The sequence below is a fragment of the Leopardus geoffroyi genome, chromosome B2 (genome assembly GCF_018350155.1).
Source record: "Leopardus geoffroyi isolate Oge1 chromosome B2, O.geoffroyi_Oge1_pat1.0, whole genome shotgun sequence".
NCBI classification, from domain to species: Eukaryota; Metazoa; Chordata; class Mammalia; order Carnivora; family Felidae; genus Leopardus; species Leopardus geoffroyi.
Genome location: NC_059332.1, coordinates 27,550,653 through 27,575,454, shown reverse-complemented (window position 1 = coordinate 27,575,454; position 24,802 = coordinate 27,550,653).

The following is a 24,802-nucleotide window of genomic DNA, read 5'->3' as shown; positions in this document are numbered from 1 at the left end:
CCTTGGGTGAGAATGTTGCCATCTGACTTTGCAGAGACCCATGCATTTCTAGCCTCCACTGTCTTACTCAGGGTCCCAAGCACCCCACAGCTGCTTAGACCCTACAGGGGATGTTGGCTTGCCTTGAGGGGGAACCACCCAAGGCTACTCTTCTCCCTGCTGGGGCATGGCAGCCTTCCATTATATGGCCATTCTCCTCTCTGGGATAAGTTTCTGGATGCCCAAGGAACATATCTCTGGATAGTATGATAGGAGGAGTAGGATTATAAATGGTCCTATTATCATCTCACCCTTCATCTGGAGCCCCACTGTCACAGCATATTGGCTACAGACGTCACTCTCATTTCCAGAGGACTTCCTTCCTGAAGCACAGCCTCCCCTCCCCCAGTCTGTGGCAGCCTCTGTCCTGACTTGCTGGAAATGCATTGAAATACTTGGGCTATCCCTATCATTACCTACATTTTTATTGCAGCTGAATAACAAAAAAAGGAAGACTATCAGTATTGGCTGAGTAGGTAGGTGAGACCTGTGCATGGAATATCTCCATGAAGAAAAATTCTCCAAATGTACATATAGACAAAGACTACCAAGAAAATGTGGCCATATTGTAAACTCCTGTAGGATGAGGGCCAGGCCCTCTTTATCACCATGCACCCACACTTAGACCTCTTACAATTGTGAAGATGCAATAGATACTTTTTAAGAATTTTTTTTCTTTTAAGATTTATTTATTTTTGAGAGACAGAGAGCAAGTGGGACTGAAGCAGAGAGAGAAGGAGACACAGAATGTAAAGCAGATTCCAGGCTCTGAGCTGTCAGCACAGATGCTGATGCGGGGCTCAAACCCACCTACCATGAGATTATGACCTGAGCCGAAATCAGAGTTTTAACTGACTGAGCCACCCAGGCACCCCTAGATACTTCTTGAGTTAATGAGCAAAGCAGCCTATGAAGACCGTGGAGCTTTATCTGAGATGTGTTCTCATGAAAACTTTTGTTAAAACCTTCCATGGAAATGTCCAAGTTGTTGAACAGTATTCTAGAAGACCTCCATGCACTCACCTCTGCCCCTAAGAATGGCAGCACAGCTTCAAAGTAGCAACCTTTTTTTCTTGGAGTCATATGTTGGCATATTTTATGTAAAAGTTTCCTATTCACAGGAAATGTCAAGAGAACTCTAAAAATTAACCCCCAGAGCAGAATATGGGCATAGCTAATTTAGTGTATCATCTGTTTCTTCATTTGAGGGAACTAATGATTGGAGGCATCTCTAAACACTGACCCCATGTTTTTGTCTCTGCTGATTCTATGAAGCCCACACTGGGAGGTATTTGGTAGGACAATGCATCCAGAAAAGCCTGAAAAACTAGAGGAAAAAATGGCAATAGAAGTAAACAATGGAGTGAACTCATCAGGCCTTGGTGATCCACCTCCAAAGCTTTCCTAATTAATACGGGTGAAAAAATGACAGTCATCCACATTGTAAATACCCATACTTCAAAACTGTGAATAAAAAGCTTATTTAAATTATTACAAGCCTATTTTTAATATAAAATTTGTGCCTACAATCTGTAACTTAATGGCTTTCTCATTCCTTCTCTTGCTCATTTCTTTCTTCACTTTCCCCTGGTCCTTTTCTATTCTGAAAAGAGAGGCTTGACTTGGCTGGCAATGGCAAAGCAGGTGTTTCCATAAGGCCAAGGAAAGTTTTTTTATGTGATTCAAGGCATGCAATGAGAATTATTTTTGGCTGTATAATAATTAGTAACTTTATGTTCACATGTTTATCAGATTTACCGGTGAACAATAAATTCATGAGACAAATATTTATTGTTTATGATACACAACTGACTACTTTGTTGTCTTTTGCCTTAGTTAAGACTGTAGATAGCTATATACAGGAGAGTTCTACAAACATTTTCTATAAAGGGCCAGAGAGTCAAGATTTTAGGCTTTATAGGCCATAAAATCACTGTAGCAACTACTAAAATCTATCTATGCAGTGGAAAAACAATAAAAACTCACTGACAAAAGCAGACAGTGGGCCAGATTTGGCCTGCTGCCATAGTTTACTGAACCAAATCTACAGAAACCTCACTCCTTCAGCAACCTCAGCTACTGAATAAGAATTTAGAAACAAGAGGACAAAAAACAAAAGCCTCCAAGCAGCCAAAAGAGACATCAACAGTTTTGTGAACCAAAACTTCCCTACTTTATACATAGAATAGCTGCTCAAGTCCACAGTCCCAACTGATTGATTTATACTTTTTAAAATGTTCTTATAAGCTGCATGTACTTACTCTACGTATTTTTGTAAAGTTTTTTTTTTTTTTTTTTTTTTACTGGCGCACAGCCACACCTTTTGTTTATGTATCATCTATGTGTTCCTGCTGTAATGGCAAAGTTGGGTGGTTGGAACAAAGACCCTGTGGTTTTCAAAGCCTGAAATATTTGCTATTTGGGCTTTTAGAGGAAAAGTTTGCCAGCACTGCCTTATATTAACATTTTGAGGACCAGACTTTGGAAAACCTTGACCTCGAATATAGTTGTTCATTGTATCTCTCCTTTAACATATTTAATAAAAAGGACCTGCTGTCTATATATGTTTATAAATATAAAAGTTTCAGAAGAAAAACAAATAAGGACCTAATAATTAAAAACGAAGTCAATTAAGACAGCTCAAATACTAATCAATAGTTAAATCTTATACAAATATTTGCTTGGCATATTGACTCAAACTCTCTTCAAATAACAATTCCAGCTTTAACACTAATTACGGCAATTATTATATTTGCTTTAGTAATAGCTACTTTTTATCTTCCTTCAAGTAAATTAAATGCACATGCAAATATTCATTAAATGCCATATATTTTTTAATCCTTTGACCTTTTAAAACTTATCAGATAACTTTTTTTAAGGATGGGGCTCTTTGGAAGAAGGCAGCAAAGGCAAGGTCATTGTGAACTCCCACCAAAAGGAGATAAAAATTAGATAATTATTAATAAAATTAGTTTCAGGCTGTTAAATATAAGTATTTCTCAAATCATGAAAAAAATGCCTACAAATATTATTTGGAATTTGGTGCAATAATAGAACATAAGGATGAATAGAAACCAAGAGGCAAATCCAACCAGTCCTAAGGCTGAACAAACTTAACAGATGAGTTTCCATAGTAGCTAATACTCAACCTCAACTTACAAATGTGTTTCTGCCTGTCTCAGCACTTCTAATGGCTATATAGGATAAAATATGTGAAAAGTGGCAAATCCTCAAAAAGGTAGGAATGGGCAATTGTTCAAAAATTAGCTAACAAGTTTGAATTTGAAAACCATGGCATCTGTGTGGTCCCTTTTTAGCTTGATTACTTCTCATCTTCCTTCCCTCCACACACCTGCACTATCTTCCTCTGTCTTTCCCATTTGCTCCCTCCTCTCCTACTCTTTCCTTTATTTGTGCTACTTTCTTTTCTAGTTTTCTGTCTCCTCTCTTACTTGCCAGATGTCTCCCTGCCTACTGGTTCTTGGTCATCCTGGCAGAGCAAGGAGTTCAGCAGGGCACCCCTCAACTCATGAGTGGGATGGGAATGGAATCCCCACTTTCCCTTGATTAAAATCATGGAATAGGATGTCACATTTATCTAGATTTATCCAGAAATAGATGTTTTATGACACTGTTTTTTAGGCAACAAAACATGTCCTGTTTTATAACATTTTAATGCTGACTGATGAGTGTTTAACTATATTTACTGTAACCTGTTTAATAAAAGTTATTTGAATTGTTATCTAAAGTCCTTTGTCCCTTCAAAGAACTTAAAATCCAATTGAAGAGACAAAACTAAGGTAAACATTTTAGAGAACAGTGAATATTTCAAAGGTACTCAGGGTAAAGTGAATAATGCATGCATCATTCTACGTGCCTTCAATGACTGTCTTGAAGTCAACTTCTCCCATCAAGCCTCTAGCCCTTCTCAAGTGAAATTCTCAAGCAGGGTTTGATAACCTGAAGTCCATGGACACTCAGTATGACCATGATCCCCTCTGAATATACAGTTTTGCGTTTATGTGAGCAGTTCTGAGGGGAAAGTCAATAGCTTTCATCAAATTCCTGTAAGTGCCACATTTACCCCATATACACACACAGGCACATACATGTACATACACACGAAGAATCTGCTATAAAGTTTGAGTGTATTTGAGTAAGGGTTTTGTAAGAAAGATAAGATGAGAGGTAAACAGAGATATAAGGATAAGTAAGTAGTCACTGGAAAAGAAAGTCATATGCATGTGAGAAACACTGAGAAAAGCCTTTGGCCTCAGTAACAGTGCCTTTCAGGGAGTGCAGGAAAGTAAAATCACAGACAAGATTATAAGAGCCCAAGAAAGCCTAAGAGGGTCAAATATGGTGTAAGAGGAAAAAGACTCATTAGAGTTTTCCAAGTAGAAGAATCTATTGAGGAAGTATGCAGAACTCACTAGGCAAGAAGAACATGGATATGGAGAGCCCCTCCTGGAAACCTTCCTATCAGGTAAGGCTAGGGAACATCTCCTGTAGATAGCAAGATTAAAAAAAAGTGGAGCTGAACTTTACAATGTGTCAGAACGTACACAAAAACTAATTTTTAATACAAAAACTGAAACATTCTTTTGACCAAATGTGTTCAAAGGTAGTTTTTTCTTTGGCTATACTACAGCTGAAATTTGCCAATATGACAGGATTTTTTTTTAATAGAACGTGATACACTCAGAGTAAGTTTACAAATAACATATGCCTCTTGTTTTTTTTTATTTCCAGATCATTTTCTTGAACATCTTCCAAATATTTAGTTATAATATCAATGTCCTCAACTACCATGAAGAAAAAGCAGTTATACTGGAAAGATGATGTTGACAGCTTACATGGGGTCCAATTTTAAAGTACTTTAGCACTGAGGGAATATCATTTAAGACATAGCTGGGAGCTTGAATTATTTAAAAAATGTCCCAAGGGAACTACTGAAAGATGTTTAAGCACCTATACTCATTGGCAGCTACTGAAGTGATGAAAATTTTAAAACAGAAATGTCTTCAGCTATAAAAACAACTTTTTTCTTCTTTTGAATTAATTTAGTTAAAATTGAAGAAAATTATTTAATGGTTTGAAAAATAAGTAAACTTGTCTCTCTTTTCTGGTTTAAAGATAAGAAAAAAAGGGGAAGGGGAAGAAGATCAAGTAAACCCCATAATTCATCATTATATATGTCTATGTTGTCCTGGAAGAAAGCCCATTTGAGTTATATTGTAAAGAATCATACGTAACATTTAGAAATATGAAGCAGATTAAAAATCCATATGGTGTTTTTATAAAAATATACATGAAGGAAATATATAGAATACGTAAGCCTGCTATTTTCAGCTAAGCAAAATAATTTAAATGTATATTATTTAATTGTGACAGTGGCTGTCTTCTTGAGTACAGTGTGTAAAAATATTCTTTCCAAACGCATGATTAATATGTTTAATGAGAGACATATCACCTTGTAATGACTTAACAAGTATCTACCTCAATTAGTAACTATACATACATAAACCAAATTAATATCATGCTTCCTCATTTAACTGCAGATTTAATCTGAAAAAGTAATTAAATAAGCACTATTTTAAAGTGGACAGTGTATGCCTTCATTTTTCCTCCTCCTCCTCCCCTTTTTCTTTTTCCTTCTCCTTCTCTTCTCCCTTCTCCTTCTCCCACTCTTTTCCCTCCTTTTTCCTAAATGAAAATTTAGGAATCAAAAGGCTTTAAATCAAATCTACCTAAGATCAAACTTGTTTATTAACTCTGGCAATCAACAACTTAGAGAAATTTATGTGCTGATTCCTAGGAAAGTCTGATAGATGAGATAACCCTTTGTCTCAGATTTTTATTCTTGGAGGCAAAATTCTGACCTAGGTAAAGCCTAGAAATGCCTGGAGCTCTATGGTTCTGTGAGTCTATAACCCAAAAAGAATGTCCTCAGAACTTTGAGCTAACCGTGTTAAAGTATGGATTCCAGAAAATGTTCATCTCACCATTGAAAAACAAGGTCTGTAAATTATTACACTATACAAAAAATTTAGTAATTTAAAAAATTTTCAAAAGACCAATTCTTCAATTCAAAGCAAAATGAAAAGAAAATGTCTGGGTTGATTTCAAGCCAAGCTTTTCAATGCTGCAACTCTGAGAATATTGGAATTGCTTCTAGAAAGAAATAGTGAGAACTTTACTGCTTGAAACATTTCTGATGAAGCTTGATTAAGCCCTAAGGGGAAATATGGCATTCCTAATAACTGAGAATGGATTTTGTGAATTCTTAGACCCTTTTCCTGGTCCTTTCATGATTATATAAAGCCAATGGCAAAACAAAGCTGGTTCACTCTGTGAATGTCTTTCCTGTGTTTTCTCCTCCCTCTACAAAGCCCTTTCCCTCTCCTAACATCTCCACCCACTTCCACAAAAAGAAGTATTCATTGGCTGAACCCACCCTTGTAGCTGAAAGAAGAAAAAAGAGAAGTTGTTTTTTCACTCAATGTTATAAGAAAGAGACAGAAGCCATGTTAGACTTTGCAAGAGCAACATGACCACTATATGGGCCACTGAATGGTTTCCAAGCTGTAAGCATTTGTCTGTGTAGGGCTGATCACCTCATTCTCCATAAGAAAAGCAAGTTGAGTCTACACATCAATACTATTTGTATGTGATTACCCCAATCTGGCAAGTCCAGGACAGTTCCATATATTGAAGATTATGTGTTTTGACACAGTAATTATCCTTTTCTACCAAAACAATCATTCTCAAACTTTGTTATGAATCAGAATTACCTAAGCACCCACTAAGTAGTAACAACTAGCTTTTATTGAGCACTTACTGCCAGACACTATTTTCATTGGTTGATTTTAATTTCTGTACAAAGTAATAAAAATTAAGCAGTGGTGTGCTGGTAAATATTTAATAACAATTCTAGGAAAAGTTGAAATCTCTGATTCATAGCATTTGCCAATTTATGTCATGTAAATACACCTATTATGACAGGTCTCAAGCTATCAATGTGACATCACTAAACCCGAGTAGGGAAGAGATGCCCATGACTGGCTCTTCTCCCCATTTTACTGATGAAGAAAGAGAGACACTAAGTCCCAGACTTTCTAAACAAGATTTCTCAAATAGTAAAACCTGGACAAAAATATTTTTACTCCACTGGCTCCACTAACAGGTCTGATTTCCTTAAGGTAGAGAACTCTGCTAAGGGCCACATTGGTGTGTGGCCCACCACATCAGCTTAGAGACAAAAGAACCAGGGCTCAGAGTGTTTGTGTTCTTGGCTGAGCCAGTTTCCACTAAATTCTGTGCATAGGATTTGGACCACATCAGAAAATGAAAGCAGTAATTCTAGGGCCCAAAGGAATAGCAAAACTCTACCTCAATGACATAGTGAAAGTAATATTTTAGAGTCTAGCCATCCATCTCCCCAAGTACCAAAGGAAGAAAGAAAACTAGGAACTCCCTTAGGGGTCTTTTACCACTTCCTAATGACAGTTATTTTCAAGTTTCTTGGACTTAAGACTCTTTTATATGCTTAAAAATTATTAAGTGCCCTATCAAGAGCTTTTATGCATGTGCGCACACACACACACACACGCGCGCGCGCGTTTTAAATATTTAATCCATTTATTTCAAATAAAAAATAAATGTATTACATGTTAATATTCTTTGATAAGACATCAAAAACTGGCAAGTGGTATTTCTTAACGAGGAGTTGTAATGCAGAACCTGAAACCATATCAAAGAACTTTTCATACTGTTACCTTAAAATCCATTTGTTTCCCTTGCATGATTTTAAAACATCATTCACTGGTTATTTGAAAATATGGGTTCACTGAGCTAAACAGATCTTCAAATGCTGAACATTTTATTACATAATATTTAAAAATGATCTCTAATAATACATTATCTTATTGGAAATATCTTTAAGTATTAGGAAGCTGTAAAGCTTATAGCAATGAATAAAAGTTTTCCAAAATTATAGTTTTCTCTTCAAAACTCAAAGTTAAATCATTGGCAACAAATATAATTTGTCTCTTCCTTAGAGAAACTAGTTTCCTTCATTTTTGAGAAAATATCTGTCACATACTCAACTCTAAACAGCCATATTTTTGTCAGTTTTCTTGCACATAAAAATACTGTCCATGAAGAACGCAGCTAGTTTAGCTCAAGTTCAGTTCCACACATTGCTTTCTTCAAGATGACCGCTGCAGCTCAGGTATGCAGCAGAAATGCTTGATGGAGAATTCCCATTCCATCACCCAAAATGTGAAGAGGATCTGTCCTCCAGGGACAAGATGAAACACCATCACTGATTTTTTTACTGTTTCATTAAGGACATTCTTAGATGAAACTAGTTTTGTCTTTGCTGGTTTGTTTTTCACTGGGAAATTGTGAAGAAATATAATGACCAGAAACCAGCATTTTGTCCACCCCTGCTTTGGCATCATTGGTGCAACAGCAAAAGGGACCAAGTGTTCCAGGCCCCCAAAGGTCTGCAGACCCCACTTGGAGAACCACTGTACAGGGGAAGCAAGAGAAGCTTTGATGAGAAAGGAGACACAAATTGAATACTCAGTCCCTCTGGTATAAGCTGTGCTAAATTGGGAGTTAAGAGGCCTGAATCGTGTTTATTAATTAAATTTAGATAGATCAGTTAACTCATTTATGACTAATTTTTCTCTTTCATGAAATTTTTCTCTTTCAGAAAACTGGGACAAATAAATCTAGTAGGTCATGAACATTTAGCTCTCAACCACCACATTGAAGTTCAATAATTTGATCTTAAATTCCAAGTACAAGGATCAGCAGACCATATAATTCTGCACTACACTAGCCATGCTAGATACCAGGAACCTCTCAAAAGCCAAGAAAGGTGGGAATCTGGACTATAGTCTACCTCTTTCCAGACACTTGCAACACAGATGATATTGACAACACAGACCCCAAACTGAAATAATCTTGGATCTATCCAACACTCTATAGCCTCTTTTTTCTCATCTTTCAGTGGGAAAAATAATAGTACCTATCTCCTCCACATATGATAACAATTAAATTGGATAATGCATCGAGAATGCTAGTGCATTGCCTGGCACTTAATGAGTACCCTCTGCTGGCCAGCTACTGTTAAGCAGTTATTAAAGCAAGGTTACCACCTTCTCACATTTGTTAAAAAGTCATACAAAAGAGAGCAACAATATTTTCTGCCTTCACACACTAACAAACAGAAGGAAAATTCCACCCAGAAAGGTGTGTGCTGATGCCAAGAAATGGAGCTGCATAATAGTGCTTAATGATGCCCAGTATAAACTACCAGACTGTGGGTTATGTAAACTCTGCTAATTTATTAGAGAGGGAGTGGCAGATAAAGGATTAAGGTTGATTTGTTCATGTCTGGGACAAAGAAAAAGTCATGATTTTCAAGTCTAACCATGTCAAACTATGACGGTTAAATGGACGAACCTAATGATAATCTCCAAAATAGCAGGGCAGGCAGTGAGCAGGAAGGAGAAGGGCTTGGCTGAACAGAAAAGCACTAGGTTGCTTCCTCATGGTATTAATATGAGATTTTCCTTGAGCTGAATTTTTCCTTAAACACAAGCCTTCCTCAGATAATTGTCCCTCTATTCCAGCCACCAGCCCACTTGGCTGTAGCACCAGTTCCCCTGCTAGCTCTGAGGAGGGAGACCCCATCAAGTCCTCCAAATAAGAATGTCCTAACCAATATGTATTTGGGTGGGGTCTTGACAGACACACAGATTTCCAGAAAATGGCATTTATAGCAAGTGGATAGAAGTATGTTTTCATCTGTAACCAGAAGGAAGAACAGAAACTAGATATCATTTCCTTGTAAAAAAAAAAAAAAATGAGAGATTATCTATGGGTTAGGGAAGTACATAGTTGCAAGTAACAGAAAACTGAACTATAATGGCTTTAAAAGAAGGGTTCACTTTTCAACTTAATACAAAGTTTCAATGTAAGCAGTTGTTAGTGTTAATTCAGCAACTCCAGTAATACCAGGGCTTTTGTCTCTTTCTTTCCCTCATGGTTGCAAGATAGTTGCAAAGTTCCAACCATGACATTCACATTTAAGGCAGGAAGCAGAATAAAAGACCATATAAACTGTATCTGTCCCCTTCTTCAGGAAAGAAGAAACATTCCCAGAGATTGACAGTAGATGAATGTTTATGTCTAATTGGCTTGAAATTTTATATATCTGTCATGGTGACAAATGTGTCACCCCTACTTATAAAAGAGGCTAGAAAAGTAAGAATTTAAGATTATATCTTCCTCAAATTTTTTGTAATCCCTTTAGCAAGAAAGTGGAAATAAATATAGTAGAGGTAACAGATTTCAAGTAAACTTCAATAGCATTTTCATCATGAACACACTTGAATTCATTATGCACAGCCACCAAAACTGATGGTGAATTTAGTGGGAACAGTATATAGTTATAAGGTTGTTTCTTTTCAAGTTTTGACTATGATAAATTCTTATTATTCTCCAGACACCAGGATTATTATCTTCTTTCCCCTGAGTCTGCTTGTTTGGTGGAAAAAAACAACTTGAAGAAAAAACAAGTCTCTAAAACTCACCCTAAGCTGAAAGAAAACCTATTATAAAATCAAACATAGGCCTGTTTATTTTGTCATGGTACCTTCCTATTCTGAGGTCTCTGTGTTTAGGTAAGAAGAACAGATTTTACTATGTAGGGCTAAACTTTGAAAAATTACACTCTTGGCAAAACAGGTGGAGGAATATTACATTTGTTAGGGTTTACCTGTATTAAATGTCTCAACCATGTTTGGGGAAAAAAGACAAATACTCCTCATCCTTCTCAGAGGCCTCATTGAGGTTTTTCAGGCAGATAAGCACACTATATGCTCTTAAGTATGTATGCTTTTAATAAATCTTAAGCTAATTTTCCAAAATGAAGGATGAAGAACATGTTCATAAAGTATTAGAGCAAATGATGCCACCTCTTGAACTATAGGTGTGCATATCACCTTGGAATTAAGAAAGAATTCCAAGATTTAATTCCTTCTCCTTGAAGACTGGTTTCATGAAGTAGGGAGGGAAAGATCAAAGAAAATACAACAGATATGCCCCACAAGTAGATAATCCAACCTATGGGACCAAGAAGAGGAGATAAGCAATCATATAAAGAAAGGAGGAGGCGGGGGGGATGAATTAAATAACAGCACAAGGAAAACTGAGGGACATCATCCTATATTAACAGCAAGTTCAATGAAAAAGAAGGCAAGTGAGAGAATGGCCAAAGGGGGAAAATAATAATAGAATATCTGAGTTGTAAAATCCCAGAAGTTATTTAGTAAAAACGATTCATTCACAGGAGGTGAAACTGAGATGAGAAAGGTTGAGAACTTGTATTAAGATCAGGGAGTTAAAATAATGGTGGAGCCAAAAGCAACACCCAAGTTCTGGGAAGTGCTCTGTCCCTTGAAGACTAAATGGATGAACACAGGAAATGAATGTAATGAGAGGCCATAGGGTGAGAGGTAAACTGGATTTCCTGTACCAAAAATAGTAATGAGTGGGAGCAAGTAACATCACAAAGCGATTGGGTATGGCAAGACTACTTACTGTGACTTTAATTTGGACTATTTTGCTGTACAAATATATGATCTTCCAAAGCATTGGTTTATACTCTTGAATTCCCAGTGCATTCTTCTGGCACAAATCACAAATTTAGGTTGATTGACAATATGGTATCTAGAATGAGAGTCTCTAGACAGTAGTATGACATTCAATGCCATCAGCACTAGGAGGGGCATATGGGCCTCATTCAGAGACTTCACATTCTCACTCCAAAGAAAGAAGAGGCAGAAACCAGCAGCCACATCTTAAATTCTGAAATGTCTCCAATGAAATAATGAGACCCACAATGGACTTTCAAACCCTAATAGAAGGGAGACATCTGAGCACATCCAGTGCTGACATCCCTCTCCCACGGCCATGGACCATGTGCAGCTAACACACAGACAGCCAGCAAAGGCAGCACAACCTTCCATGAGGCCAGCTCACAGGGAGCAAGAACATTATGATGAGCTGTAATATAATGTTATGTACTCTCCTGTTCTTTTTCTATCCTTTTCTTTGACTGACAGTTGCTACATCTTGAATAATTACACTTAAGGATTTACTTGAGTGACTGCTGGGTCAATTTCCCTTTTAAGTTGTACATGCTTTTCATTCCAAGCATATAAATAAAGAAGTTGAACCTAAGGTTTTCATGTCAAGCATTAATAGAGTCAACCCATGTATTATGTAACTTAAATGTTTAAACCTAACAGATTAATTAGTTTTCTCCCCTGAAATTCTGCAAATACTGTATGCAAATATTACACATGCAAAGACTTCCATTGCATTATTTAGATGTTTGCAGTCTGTATTACTTAATAACCCTCAGGGACATTTATAGTGGCTACTAATATGTAAGGCTGGGGAAAAAGAAAGAGAGGAAAGATGGGGGAGATACCTAGAGATAATATAGCAAACAGAGGAAGAGAGGAAGATGAAAGTTGAGAGACATATGGCTGAACATCTAGAATCATAGTACATCTCTGTAGCGCGGGCCTCATAGCTCTGGGGTAATTTTGAAACGCTCTTTGTTGTCAGGGTCTTTGCCACCTGAAAACTGAACTTGATAAATGGACATAAAACTTCCACAGAAACTCACAGTTAGTGAAACATTTTGCATAGTTCAACTTTCTTCAGAAAACTCCCAGTGCAACAGGGATTATTAAGCTTCCATCCTGAAAAACTACACAGATCTTTCACTCTGACATTATACTATATATAGCCGGTTATACTTTGACTCTTGGAAATACAAAACGCCGGTTTCCAGGCTAGGGAAGTTGCTTGAACACAACTTTTTATTCCTGTGGAAGTCTTACTAAAACTAGTTAAGGATTTTTTTTTAACATATGAACCCACAAGATGGAGAGAACAGGAGAAGAGAAAATAGACATAACATGTTGGAATCTGGAAAGCTCATGTAAAAGTGATAATAAATAATGAACAGAATGAAGACAGTTAAATACTTATCCAGCAGTGGGAAAAGGCTAAAAATCAACCCTAATTATATTGTGAAATTACCAAAGGTTCAGGAGCTTTTGTAACAACCAGAATTGGGAATAAAAAGGAAGCTCAAATAAGGAAGATTAAACATCAACTCTCTGAGAAGAAAATAGAGTCACTGGTCACCTTTCCTTCCAACCTTGTGACAGTGGGTGACTAAAGTGATAAAAGAGGAATTTTGAGCAGAGAGGTCAAGCACAGTTGAGGTCCTGGTTACTGCCTACAGAACAGGGGCAGTTAAGAGCCCCTCCAGCCTTCACCCCCCTTCTGTGTCCAGACTCTCAATATACTACTTCAAATTGATAAACTTTAGGTTGTTCCATAAGCCATAAACCCATCCCAATGTACTATAACGAGGCCCACATTTCTTCATATTTCCCCCTAAGGTTATCAGAAGACACCATCAAATTCCATGCCCAAACTGAGACTCATTTAATGTAATTACACAACCTGTTGTTCACTTATTTGGGATTTTAATTCCCTCTTAATTATCTTCTATCTGTCTTATTCCTTTGAATTTTAATGTCACCCTCCTCCAAGTAAAGGTCAGGTATAAATTTAGGATTAAATAGGCTGTGTTGACACTTTCACCTCTTAGCATGACACCACCTGCCTCAGGCTTGGAGTCTATACATACCACATGGAACTTACTCTAAACATCACTTTGAAAACCTCTTGCCACATCCTTAGCATTTCCTAAGCCACAGCTTAGTCTCTGCTTTTGCTCTCCCAGCACTAATTGTACAAGTCCACTTTTCCCATTGATGGTGGGCTCCTTCTTTTATCTTCTGTAAGTACCCTTTCAAAATCTAAGTTACCCAACAGTTCCTGGTGTCAGAACATCAGTTTTTCTTTCTTGCTGAGATCACATATGATTATATTGTCAGCCATAATGTTTTAAAGCCTCCAGTCTTCTTGAGCCAATTCTCCTCTCAATCTCTCTGGCCATCAGATCACAAATGATCTTTCCTCTGAACCAGGTTTTGTCTGTCTATGCCCAAAGCCTTCTGCTTCTTTATTACAAAAGCTCAGAAAACCTAATGAATCAGGAGAACAGATAGGACTGAGGTCATTAAGAGGCCAAGTCAGCCTTTCTAGAACTTGACCCTGTGGTTTCAGATGCCTGGAGGCTTCTAAAGTTGTCTGAGACCACTGGCCAAGCCCACCACTCCTCCCAACAGTGTCTTGTCTAGAAATAGAACTACCAGTGTGATAGAACTGTGGTCCATTATGTAAACTCACAGAAAAATAGTCAGATGCAAACACTTGCTGACTCATCCCTACCCATTCTGGTTATCTACTGCTGCATAAAGACCCAGCATGCTGGGGGGCTGGAAGAAGATGGCGGCGTAGGAGGACGCTGGGCTCACCGCGCATCCTGCTGATCACTTAGATTCCACCTACACCTGCCTAAATAACCCAGAACACTGCCAGAGGATTAGCCGGAGCCAAGCGCAGACGAGAGGCCCACGGAAGAGGGTGGGAAGGGCAAGGGCGAGGCGGTGCGCGCTCCACGGACTGGCGGGAGGGAGCCGGGGTGGAGGGGCGGACGTCAGCCAAGCAGAGCCCCCGAGTCTGGCTTGCAAAAGCGGAGGGGCCGGACAGACGGAGTGTGTTCCGACAGCAAGCGCGACTTAGCGCGTCTGGGAGGTCATAAGTTAACAGCTCTGCTCAAAAAGTGGGAAGGCTGGAAGACAAAGGGAGGGAGAGCTGCTGAGCCCCCAGACGACAGAGCTCAGTTTGGTGGGGAACAAAGGCGCTCGCCAGCGCCATCTCCCCTGCCCATCCCCCAGCCAAAATCCCAAAGGGAACCAGTTCCTGCCAGGGAACTTGCTCCCTCCGCGCAAACACCCAACTCTGTGCTTCTGCAGAGCCAAACCTCCGGCAGCGGATCTGACTCCCTTCTGCTGCCACAGGGCCCCTCCTGAAGTGGATCACCTAAGGAGAAGCAAGCTAAGCCTGCCCGTTCTGCCCCCGTGCACCTTGCCTACCCACCCCAGCTAATACGCCAGATCCCCAGCACCACAAGCCTGGCAGTGTGCAAATAGCCCAGACGGGCCACGCCACCCCACAGTGAATCCTGCCCCTAGGAGAGGGGAAGAGAAGGCACACACCAGTCTGACTGTGGCCCCAGCGGTGGGATGGGGGCAGACAACAGATCTGACTGCAGCCCCGCCCACCAACTCCAGTTATACACCACAGCACAGGGGAAGTGCCCTGCAGGTCGGCACCACTCCAGGGACTATCCAAAATGACCAAACGGAAGAATTCCCCTCAGAAGAATCTCCAGGAAATAACAACAGCTAATGAACTGATCAAAAAGGATTTAAATAGTATAACAGAAAGTGAATTTAGAATAATAGTCATAAAATTAATCGCTGGGCTTGAAAACAGTATAGAGGACAGCAGAGAATCTCTTGCTACAGAGATCAAGGGACTAAGAAACAGTCATGAGGAGCTGAAAAGCGCTTTAAACGAAATGCAAAACAAAATGGAAACGACGACGGCTCAGATTGAAGAGGCAGAGGAGAGAATAGGTGAACGAGAAGATAAAGTTATGGAAAAAGAGGAAGCTGAGAGAAAGAGAGATAAAAAAAAAATCCAGGAGTATGAGGGGAAAATTAGAGAACTAAGTGATACACTAAAAAGAAATAATATACGCATAATTGGTATCCCAGAGGAGGAAGAGAGAGGGAAAGGTGCTGAAGGGGTACTTGAAGAAATTATAGCTGAGAACTTCCCTGAACTGGGGAAGGAAAAAGGCATTGAAATCCAAGAGGCACAGAGAACTCCCTTCAGACGTAACTTGAATCGATCTTCTGCACGACATATCATAGTGAAACTGGCAAAATACAAGGATAAAGAGAAAATTCTGAAAGCAGCAAGGGATAAACGTGCCCTCACATATAAAGGGAGACCTATAAGACTCGTGACTCATCTCTCTTTTGAAACTTGGCAGGCCAGAAAGGATTGGCACGATATTTTCAGTGTGCTAAACAGGAAAAATATGCAGCCGAGTTTCCTTTATCCAGCAAGTCTGTCATTGAGAATAGAAGGAGACATAAAAGTCTTCCCAAACAAACAAAAACTGAAGGAATTTGTCACCACTAAACCAGCCCTACAAGAGATCCAAAGGGGGATCCTGTGAGACAAAGTACAAGAGACAGCACTACAAGCATAAAACATACTGACATCACAATGACTCTAAACCCGTATCTTTCTATAATAACACTGAATGTAAATGGATTAAATGCGCCAACCAAAAGACATAGGGTATCAGAATGGATAAAAAAACAAGACCCATCTATTTGCTGTCTACAAGAGACTCATTTTAGACCTGAGGACACCTTTAGATTGAGAGTGAGGGGATGGAGAAATATCTATCATGCTACTAGAAGCCAAAAGAAAGCTGGAGTAGCCATACTTATATCAGACAAACTAGAGTTTAAATTAAAGGCTGTAACAAGAGATGAAGAAGGGCATTATATAATAATTACAGGGTTTATCCATCAGGAAGAGCTAACAATTATAAATGTCTATGCGCCGAATACTGGAGCCCCCAAATATATAAAAACAATTACTCATAATCATAAGCAACCGTATTGATAAGAATGTGGTAATTGCAGGGGACTTTAACACCCCACTTACAGAAATGGATAGATCATCTAGACACACAGTCAATAAAGAAACAAGGGACCTGAATGATACATTGGATCAGATGGACTTGACAGATATACTTAGAACTCTGCATCCCAAAGCAACAGAATATACTTTCTTCTCGAGTGCACATGGAACATTCTCCAAGATAGATCACATACTGGGTCACAAAACGGCCCTTCATAAGTTTACAAGAATTGAAATTATACCATGCATGCTTTCAGACCACAATGCTATGAAGCTTGAAATCAACCACAGGAAAAAGTCTGGAAAACCTCCAAAAGCATGGAGGTTAAAGAACACCCTACTAACGAATGAGTGGGTCAACCAGGCAATTAGAGAAGAAATTAAAAAATATATGGAAACAAACGAAAATGAAAATACAACAATCCAAACGCTTTGGGATGCAGCGAAGGCAGTCAGTCCTGAGAGGAAAACACATTGTAATCCAGGCCTATCTCAAGAAACAAGAAAAATCCCAAATACAAAATCTAACAGCACACCTAAAGGAAATAGAAGCAGAACAGCAAAGGCAGCCTAAACCCAGCAGAAGAAGAGAAATAATAAAGATCAGAGCAGAAATAAACAATATAGAATCTAAAAAAACTGTAGAGCAGATCAACGAAACCAAGAGTTGGTTTTTTGAAAAATAAACAAAATTGATAAACCTCTAGCCAGGTTTCTCAAAAAGAAAAGGGAGATGACCCAAATAGATAAAATCATGAATGAAAATGGGATTATTACAACCAATCCCTCAGAGATACAAACAATTATCAGGGAATACTATGAAAAATTATATGCCAACAAATTGGACAACCTGGAAGAAATGGACAAATTCCTAAACACCCACACTCTTCCAAAACTCAATCAGGAAGAAATAGAAAGCTTGAACAGAACCATAACCAGCAAAGAAATTGAATCCGTTATCAAAAATCTCCCAACAAATAAGAGTCCAGGACCAGATAGCTTCCCAGGGGAGTTCTACCAGACGTTTAAAGCAGAGATAATACCTATCCTTCTCAAGCTATTCCAAGAAATAGAAAGGGAAGGAAAACTTCCAGACTCATTCTATGAAGCCAGTATTACTTTGATTCCTAAATCAGACAGAGACCCAGTAGAAAAAGAGAACTACAGGCCAATATCCCTGATGAAGATGGATGCAAAAATTCTCAATAAGATACTAGCAAATCGAATTCAACAGCATATAAAAGAATTATTCACCATGATCAAGTGGGATTCATTCCTGGGATGCAGGGCTGGTTCAACATTCGCAAATCAATCAATGTGATACATCACATTAACAAAAAAAAAGAGAGAAGAACCATATGATCCTGTCAATCGATGCAGAAAAGGCCTTTGACAAAATCCAGCACCCTTTCTTAATAAAAACCCTTGAGAAAGTCGGGATAGAAGGAACATACTTAAACATCATAAAAGCCATTTATGAAAAGCCCAGAGCTAACATCATCTTCAACGGGGAAAACTGAGAGCTTTTTCCCTGAGATCAGGAACATGACAGGGATGCCCACTCTCACCGCTGTTGTTTAACATAGTGCTGGAAGTTCTAGCATCAGCAATCAGACAACAAAAGGAAATCAAAGGCATCAAAATTGGCAAAGATGAAATCAAGCTTTCGCTTTTTGCAGATGACATGATATTATACATGGAAAATCCGATAGACTCCACCAAAAGTCTGCTAGAAGTGATACATGAATTCAGCAAAGTTGCAGGATACAAAATCAATGTACAGAAATCAGTTGCATTCTTATACACTAACAATGAAGCAACAGAAAGACAAATAAAGAAACTGATCCCATTCACAATTGCACCAAGAAGCATAAAATACCTAGGAATAAATCTAACCAAAGATGTAAAAGATCTGTATGCTGAAAACTGTAGAAAGCTTATGAAGGTAATTGAAGAAGATATAAAGAAATGGAAAGACATTCCCTGCTCATGGATTGGAAGAATAAATATTGTCAAAATGTCAATACTACCCAAAGCTATCTACACATTCAATGCAATCCCAATCAAAATTGAACCACCATTCTTCTCGAAACTAGAACAAGCAATCCTAAAATTCATATGGAACCACAAAAGGCCCTGAATAGCCAAAGGAATTTTGAAGAAGAAGACCAAAGCAAGAGGCATCACAATCCCAGACTTTAGCCTCTACTACAAAGCTGTAATCATGAAGACAGCATGGCATTGGCACAAAAACAGACACATAGACCAATGGAATAGAATAGAAACCCCAGAACTAGACCCACAAATGTATGGCCAACTCATCTTTGACAAAGCAGGAAAGAACATCCAATGGAAAAAAGACAGTCTCTTTAACAAATGGTGCTGGGAGAACTGGACAGCAACATGCAGAAGAATGAAACTAGACCACTTTCTTACACCATTCACAAAAATAAACTCAAAATGGATAAAAGACCTGAATGTGAGACAGGAAACCATCAAAACCCTAGAGGAGAAAGCAGGAAAAGACCTTTCTGACCTCAGCCGTAGCAATCTCTTACTCGACACATCCCCAAAGGCAAGGGAATTAAAAGCAAAAATCAATTCCTGGGACCTTATGAAGATAAAAAACTTCTGCACAGAAAAGGAAACAACCAACAAAACTAAAAGGCAACCAACGGAAATGGAAAAGATATTTGCAAATGACATATCGGACAAAGGGCTAGTATCCAAAATCTATAAAGAGCTCACCAAACTCCACACCCGAAAAACAAATAACCCAATGAAGAAATGGGCAGAAAACATGAAAAGACACTTCTCCAAAGAAGACATCCCGATGGCCAACAGGCACATGAAAAGATGTTCAGCGTCGCTCCTTATCAGGGAAATACAAATCAAAACCACACTCAGATATCACCTCACGCCAGTCAGAGTGGCCAAAATGAACAAATCAGGAGACTATAGATGCTGGAGAGGATGTGGAGAAACGGGAACCCTCTTGCACTGTTGGTGGGAATGCAAATTGGTGCAGGTGCTCTGGAAAGCAGTGTGGAGGTTCCTCAGAAAATTAAAAATAGACCTACCCTATGACCCAGCAATAGCACTGCTAGGAATTTACCCTAGGGATACAGGAGTACTGATGTATAGGGGCACTTGTACCCCAATGTTTATAGCAGCACTCTCAACAATAGCCAAATTATGGAAAGAGCCTAAATGTCCATCAACTGATGAATGGATAAAGAAATTATGGTTTATATACACAATGGAATACTACATGGCAATGAGAAAGAATGAAATATGGCCTTTTGTAGCAACTTGGATGGAACTGGAGAGTGTGATGCTAAGTGAAATAAGCCATACAGAGAAAGACAGATACCATATGGTTTCACTCTTATGTGGATCCTAAGAAACTTAACAGAAACCCATGGGGGAAGGGAAGGAAAAAAAAAAAAAAGAAAAAGAGGTTAGAGTGGGAGAGAGCCAAAACATAAGAGACTGTTAAAAACTGAGAACAAACTGAGGGTTGATGGGGGGTGGGAGGGAGGGATGGTTGGGTGATGGGTATTGAGGAGGGCACCTTTTGGGATGAGCACTGGGTGTTGTATGGAAACCAATTTGACAATAAATTTCATATATTTAAAAAAAAAAAAAAGACCCAGCATGCAGCTCATGACCTCTCATGCTTTTGTGCATATACTGGTCTCAGCTGGGTATTTCTCATTTGGGGTCTTATGTGTAGATGTCAGCAAGGACTGCAGTCATGGAACATCTCAGCTGAGCTAGGTGTGCAAGATGGCTCATTCATTGGGCTAGAAGTTGATGGTTCTGGCTGTTGGCTAGGAGTTCAGTCAAGATTCCAACCAGATAGACTACACCAGTGGGAAGCCAAGTTCCATATGAATACTCCCCAAAGCAAGCATTCCAAGGTACCTGGGAAGACCTATAGGGTAGCCTTGAAGTTCTAGAATGTACCCCCACTTTGCATTAGCCAAACAAGCTGCTAAAGCTAGGTCTGACTCAAGGTCAGACTCTTGCTTTGAGGAACAGGTGTATGTGCAATGAGGAAGGCTTTGGTGGAAGCCAAGTATGAAGACTGCCTCATGGGTCCATCTCCTTGCTGGTTGACATCTTTGAGACCAGAGAAACCTGGCTTAAAATCCAAGACCTTAGATCTAACAACCTCAAAAGGCAAAGTGGTCCAGTCACACCTTCAAGTATATGTGATCTCATTTTACACTTGCAATAAAATGTGTTGATTTTCAATCTGTATGATCCCAAAATTGGCCTCCATCTCTCGCCTCCTCTTTGTCTTGAATGAATTCATCTTGGAAAATGGTGACTTTCAAGAGTTCAGAAACTTCCACTCTGAGTAGAGAAGTTCACCTAAAGAAGAATAGTAGTCTCAACAACTCTGTAGAATGCAATCTAGCACTGGCCAAACAAGACTGGACTGTCAAATGCAAAGTCTCCCTGGTGGGTTTCTAGGGAGCTGGACCCATCTTAAGGGGACAGGTGCATGTTGCAAAGCCTGATACACAGGGCTCTGTACAAAATTCTGACACATTCATGTGAAAAAGGAGGGGCATAGAGAGGTAAGGGTAGACTCTAGGCAGACTGAAGGCTACACAGAAACTTGGGAGAGGGTTAAGTGAGTCCAAGATACAAGGTGAAAGGGTAGATCAAGGACAGCAGGATCTTTTCCCAATACTGAACCCACTGCTTTCTTCAGCTTTCTCTCAGGTCCAGGTAACAGCAGCTCACTGCATTTTGAATTTCCTGAAGCACTACAGGGAACTCTGACACCACATTCTTGTCTGTAAGTCCCAAGGCAAGGACTCAAAGTAAGTTTTTTTTCATGCCTGAGACACTGTTTAACACATTATTCAATCAATCTGATAAATAACAAATCTTTGAAATTATATTCTTTTCTTCAACAATATAAAAAATCATTAATAAGTTACCAATTCCTATGACTTAAGGAAAATCCTATTCCTTAATAATTACAATCATTTTTTAAATTTTTTTTAACATTTACTTATTTTTGAGAGAGACAGAGACAGAGTGTGAGCGGGGGAGGGGCAGAGAGAGAGGGAGATGCAGAATCTGAAGCAGGCTCCAGGCTCTGAGCTGTCAGCACATATGCCAATGCAGGGCTCAAACTCACAAACCACGGCGAGATCATGACCTGAGCTGAAATCAGACGCTCAATCGACGGAGCCACCCAGGAGCCCTGACAATCTTTTTTTTAAATACTTATGTCCTAGTCACTGTTAGCTTTTTTATGCCTTCTCCAGCCTTCACCGAAACACTGCCAAACACTTGTTATTCATCCCCATTTTCTGCTGTTCACACCAGCGGAACCCTTTTCTCAAATGTCCTTTTGCATGGAAGCCCAAGTGCACAAGGGAAGAGGAAGAGTGGACAAGGGTGAAGCTGAGGGGCCCAGAGCCCTGCCCTCTCTCTGCACCTCCCAGCTAGAAAGTGAATGACCTAGCAAAGCAACCTGACTTTCAAATAAGAACTTCTTTAAAGTCTGGAACTGTCAAAGAGTGTCTGTGAGAAAGAATACTCTGTCATTCCCACCCTCAACTGGGGCTCTCCCACCAAATCCTTCAGGAGGATGTCCTCTCAGTTTCCCCCACTTTGCATAGGGTTATCCTACGATTGTTGTCAAAAACTGGAACACTTTTGAAAGACCAAAGGGGGGGTGTTTTTAATAATTACACCAGATTCACAGGGATTATTTGGGACTGTCCTAAGCAAACTGGGATAATAGATATCCTACTTATATGGATCAAGGAACCTAAAAGTTTTACCTGTCCTAGGGCTATTTATATCTTAAGAGAAAATGAAGAAACTAATTTATTTTTTTAATGTTTATTTACTTTTGATAGAACACAAGATGGGGGGGCAGGAGAAGAGAGAGACGGAGACCCAGAATCTGAAGCAGGCTCCAGACTCTGAGCTGTCAGCACAGAGCATGATGTAGGGCTCGAACCCACAGACCATGAGATCATGACCTGAGCTGAAGTCAGTGGCCCAACTGACTGAGCCACCCAGGCCCCCCTGAAGAAACTAGTTTAAAAGAGATATTTTCAAAATGTATTCTTAGCATCTGTGATAGGTTGAATAATGGCTCCCCCAAAGATTTCCCTGTCCTAATCCTCGAGCCAATGACTATGTCACCTTACATACCACATGCAGGTGTGGTCAAGTTAACGGCCATGAGATGGAGAGAGTATCCTGGATTATCCAGGTGGCCTCAATGTAATCACAAGGTCCTTATAAGAGAGAGGTGGGAGGATCAGAGCAGAGAAGGAGCTGTGACCACAGAAGTAGGGCTCAGAGTGACAGGAGGAAGGGGCTGCAAGCCAAGGAATGCTGATGGCCTCTAGGAGCCTGAAGAAGCAGGTGAACTAATCCTCCCCTGAAATCTCCAGAATTATCCAGCCCTGCTGACACCTGACTTCAGCCAGGCTAAACTGATTTTAGACTTCTGACATCTACAACTGTAAGAGAATAAATTTACTTCATTTTAAACCACTAAATCTGTGGTAAATTGTTACAACAGGTATAGGAAACTACTACAACATCCCATCAGAATAAAAATCTTAAACACCCACATGGTTCTAAATGAATCTGGATAAGAGCTTAGAGCTTGGATTCTCTCCTGGAGTTAAGTTTCATTCCTCCAACAAACTATTCTTTTGTATTTGAGTCTTAGATGCTGCAGGACAAAATTAGACTATATTCCACCCTACAAATCTATTTGCATCCATGAATTACATATGAGCAAGAAAGCCTCATGCACACAAGAGGCCAGGATTCCAATAATAATTGAGTGAATAATGAATGAATTGTAATCATAATAATAATGGCAAACACTGAAATTTATGTACCAAGTACTGTTCTAAGAGCTTACTGTGAAAAATCATGTAATAATCCTGCAGGGACGGCAGGATTTTCATTCCTGCTTTCAGATGAGAAAACTGAGGCAAATAGAGGTTAAATAGCTTTCTATAATAAATCCACTCACTGGCAAACACACCACTACCACACACCCTTCAAACCACTTGAACCCAAAAATCATAACTGATCTTTAGTGACTGTTTACCATGGCCAGACACTATTGTAAGTGCTTCAGATGTATTAACCCATTTAATCCTCAAAATGATCCCATGTGGTAAGTGCTATTATCATCCCATTTTGCAGATGAAAAAACAGACACACAGAGAGATGAGGAAATCAACCCTAGTTACATAGCTATGAAGTGACAGTGAGTTTCCTACCCAGGTAGATGGACCCCAGAGCTAAAACTCAGCTACTGTGTGATGCTGCATCTCTTGATATAAAAACAGCCTGAGGATGTGAAACATGCACACACCTGCTGGGTGCTGGGAGTGGGGAACAAGGCTGAAAGACCCAAAGAAAGACTTAATAGAAGGGATAGTGCCAGGACCAATGACCTGGGATTAGAAGCCCAGTCAAGGTAGTAGAAGGTATGGTTCACTCAGGCCACAGCCATTGATGGTGTATGGAGCCTATCACCACCTGTCTGCACCCAGCAGGCTTCAGCTGCCAGCCTCCCTGCCCCAACCTGTGGAGGCCATGGAGAAGATGGCTAGTTGTGAGTGAGTCAAAATAAGAATATTATATGGGGCCTGGCAGTGGGAATGGAGAACTGTCACTCACCCCAAAGAACTACTGTGGCTTGAAAACAGCTGAGTATCTATGAAAAAGCCACCAGGCAGTAGTTGGGACAGCACTGCAGAGTGGCTGGATGGAACCAGAGCTGGAAACCAGGCAAGCATGAGGGAGGCCTGCGGGCCCCTGTCCTTCCCTGCTGCTCCACATGTAGTATGTGGGTAGAGTTTGCAGATCACTGGTCCATGTACCATCTAACTTCCATTATAGGTTCCTAAAATGAAAATAAAGCGAGGCTTGAGAACTACTGGTTAAGAAGCCTAAAGCCATCTCTCAAAGTTCTCTAGAGTTTTAGGGATGGCCCCCTCAGGAGTCCTGCATT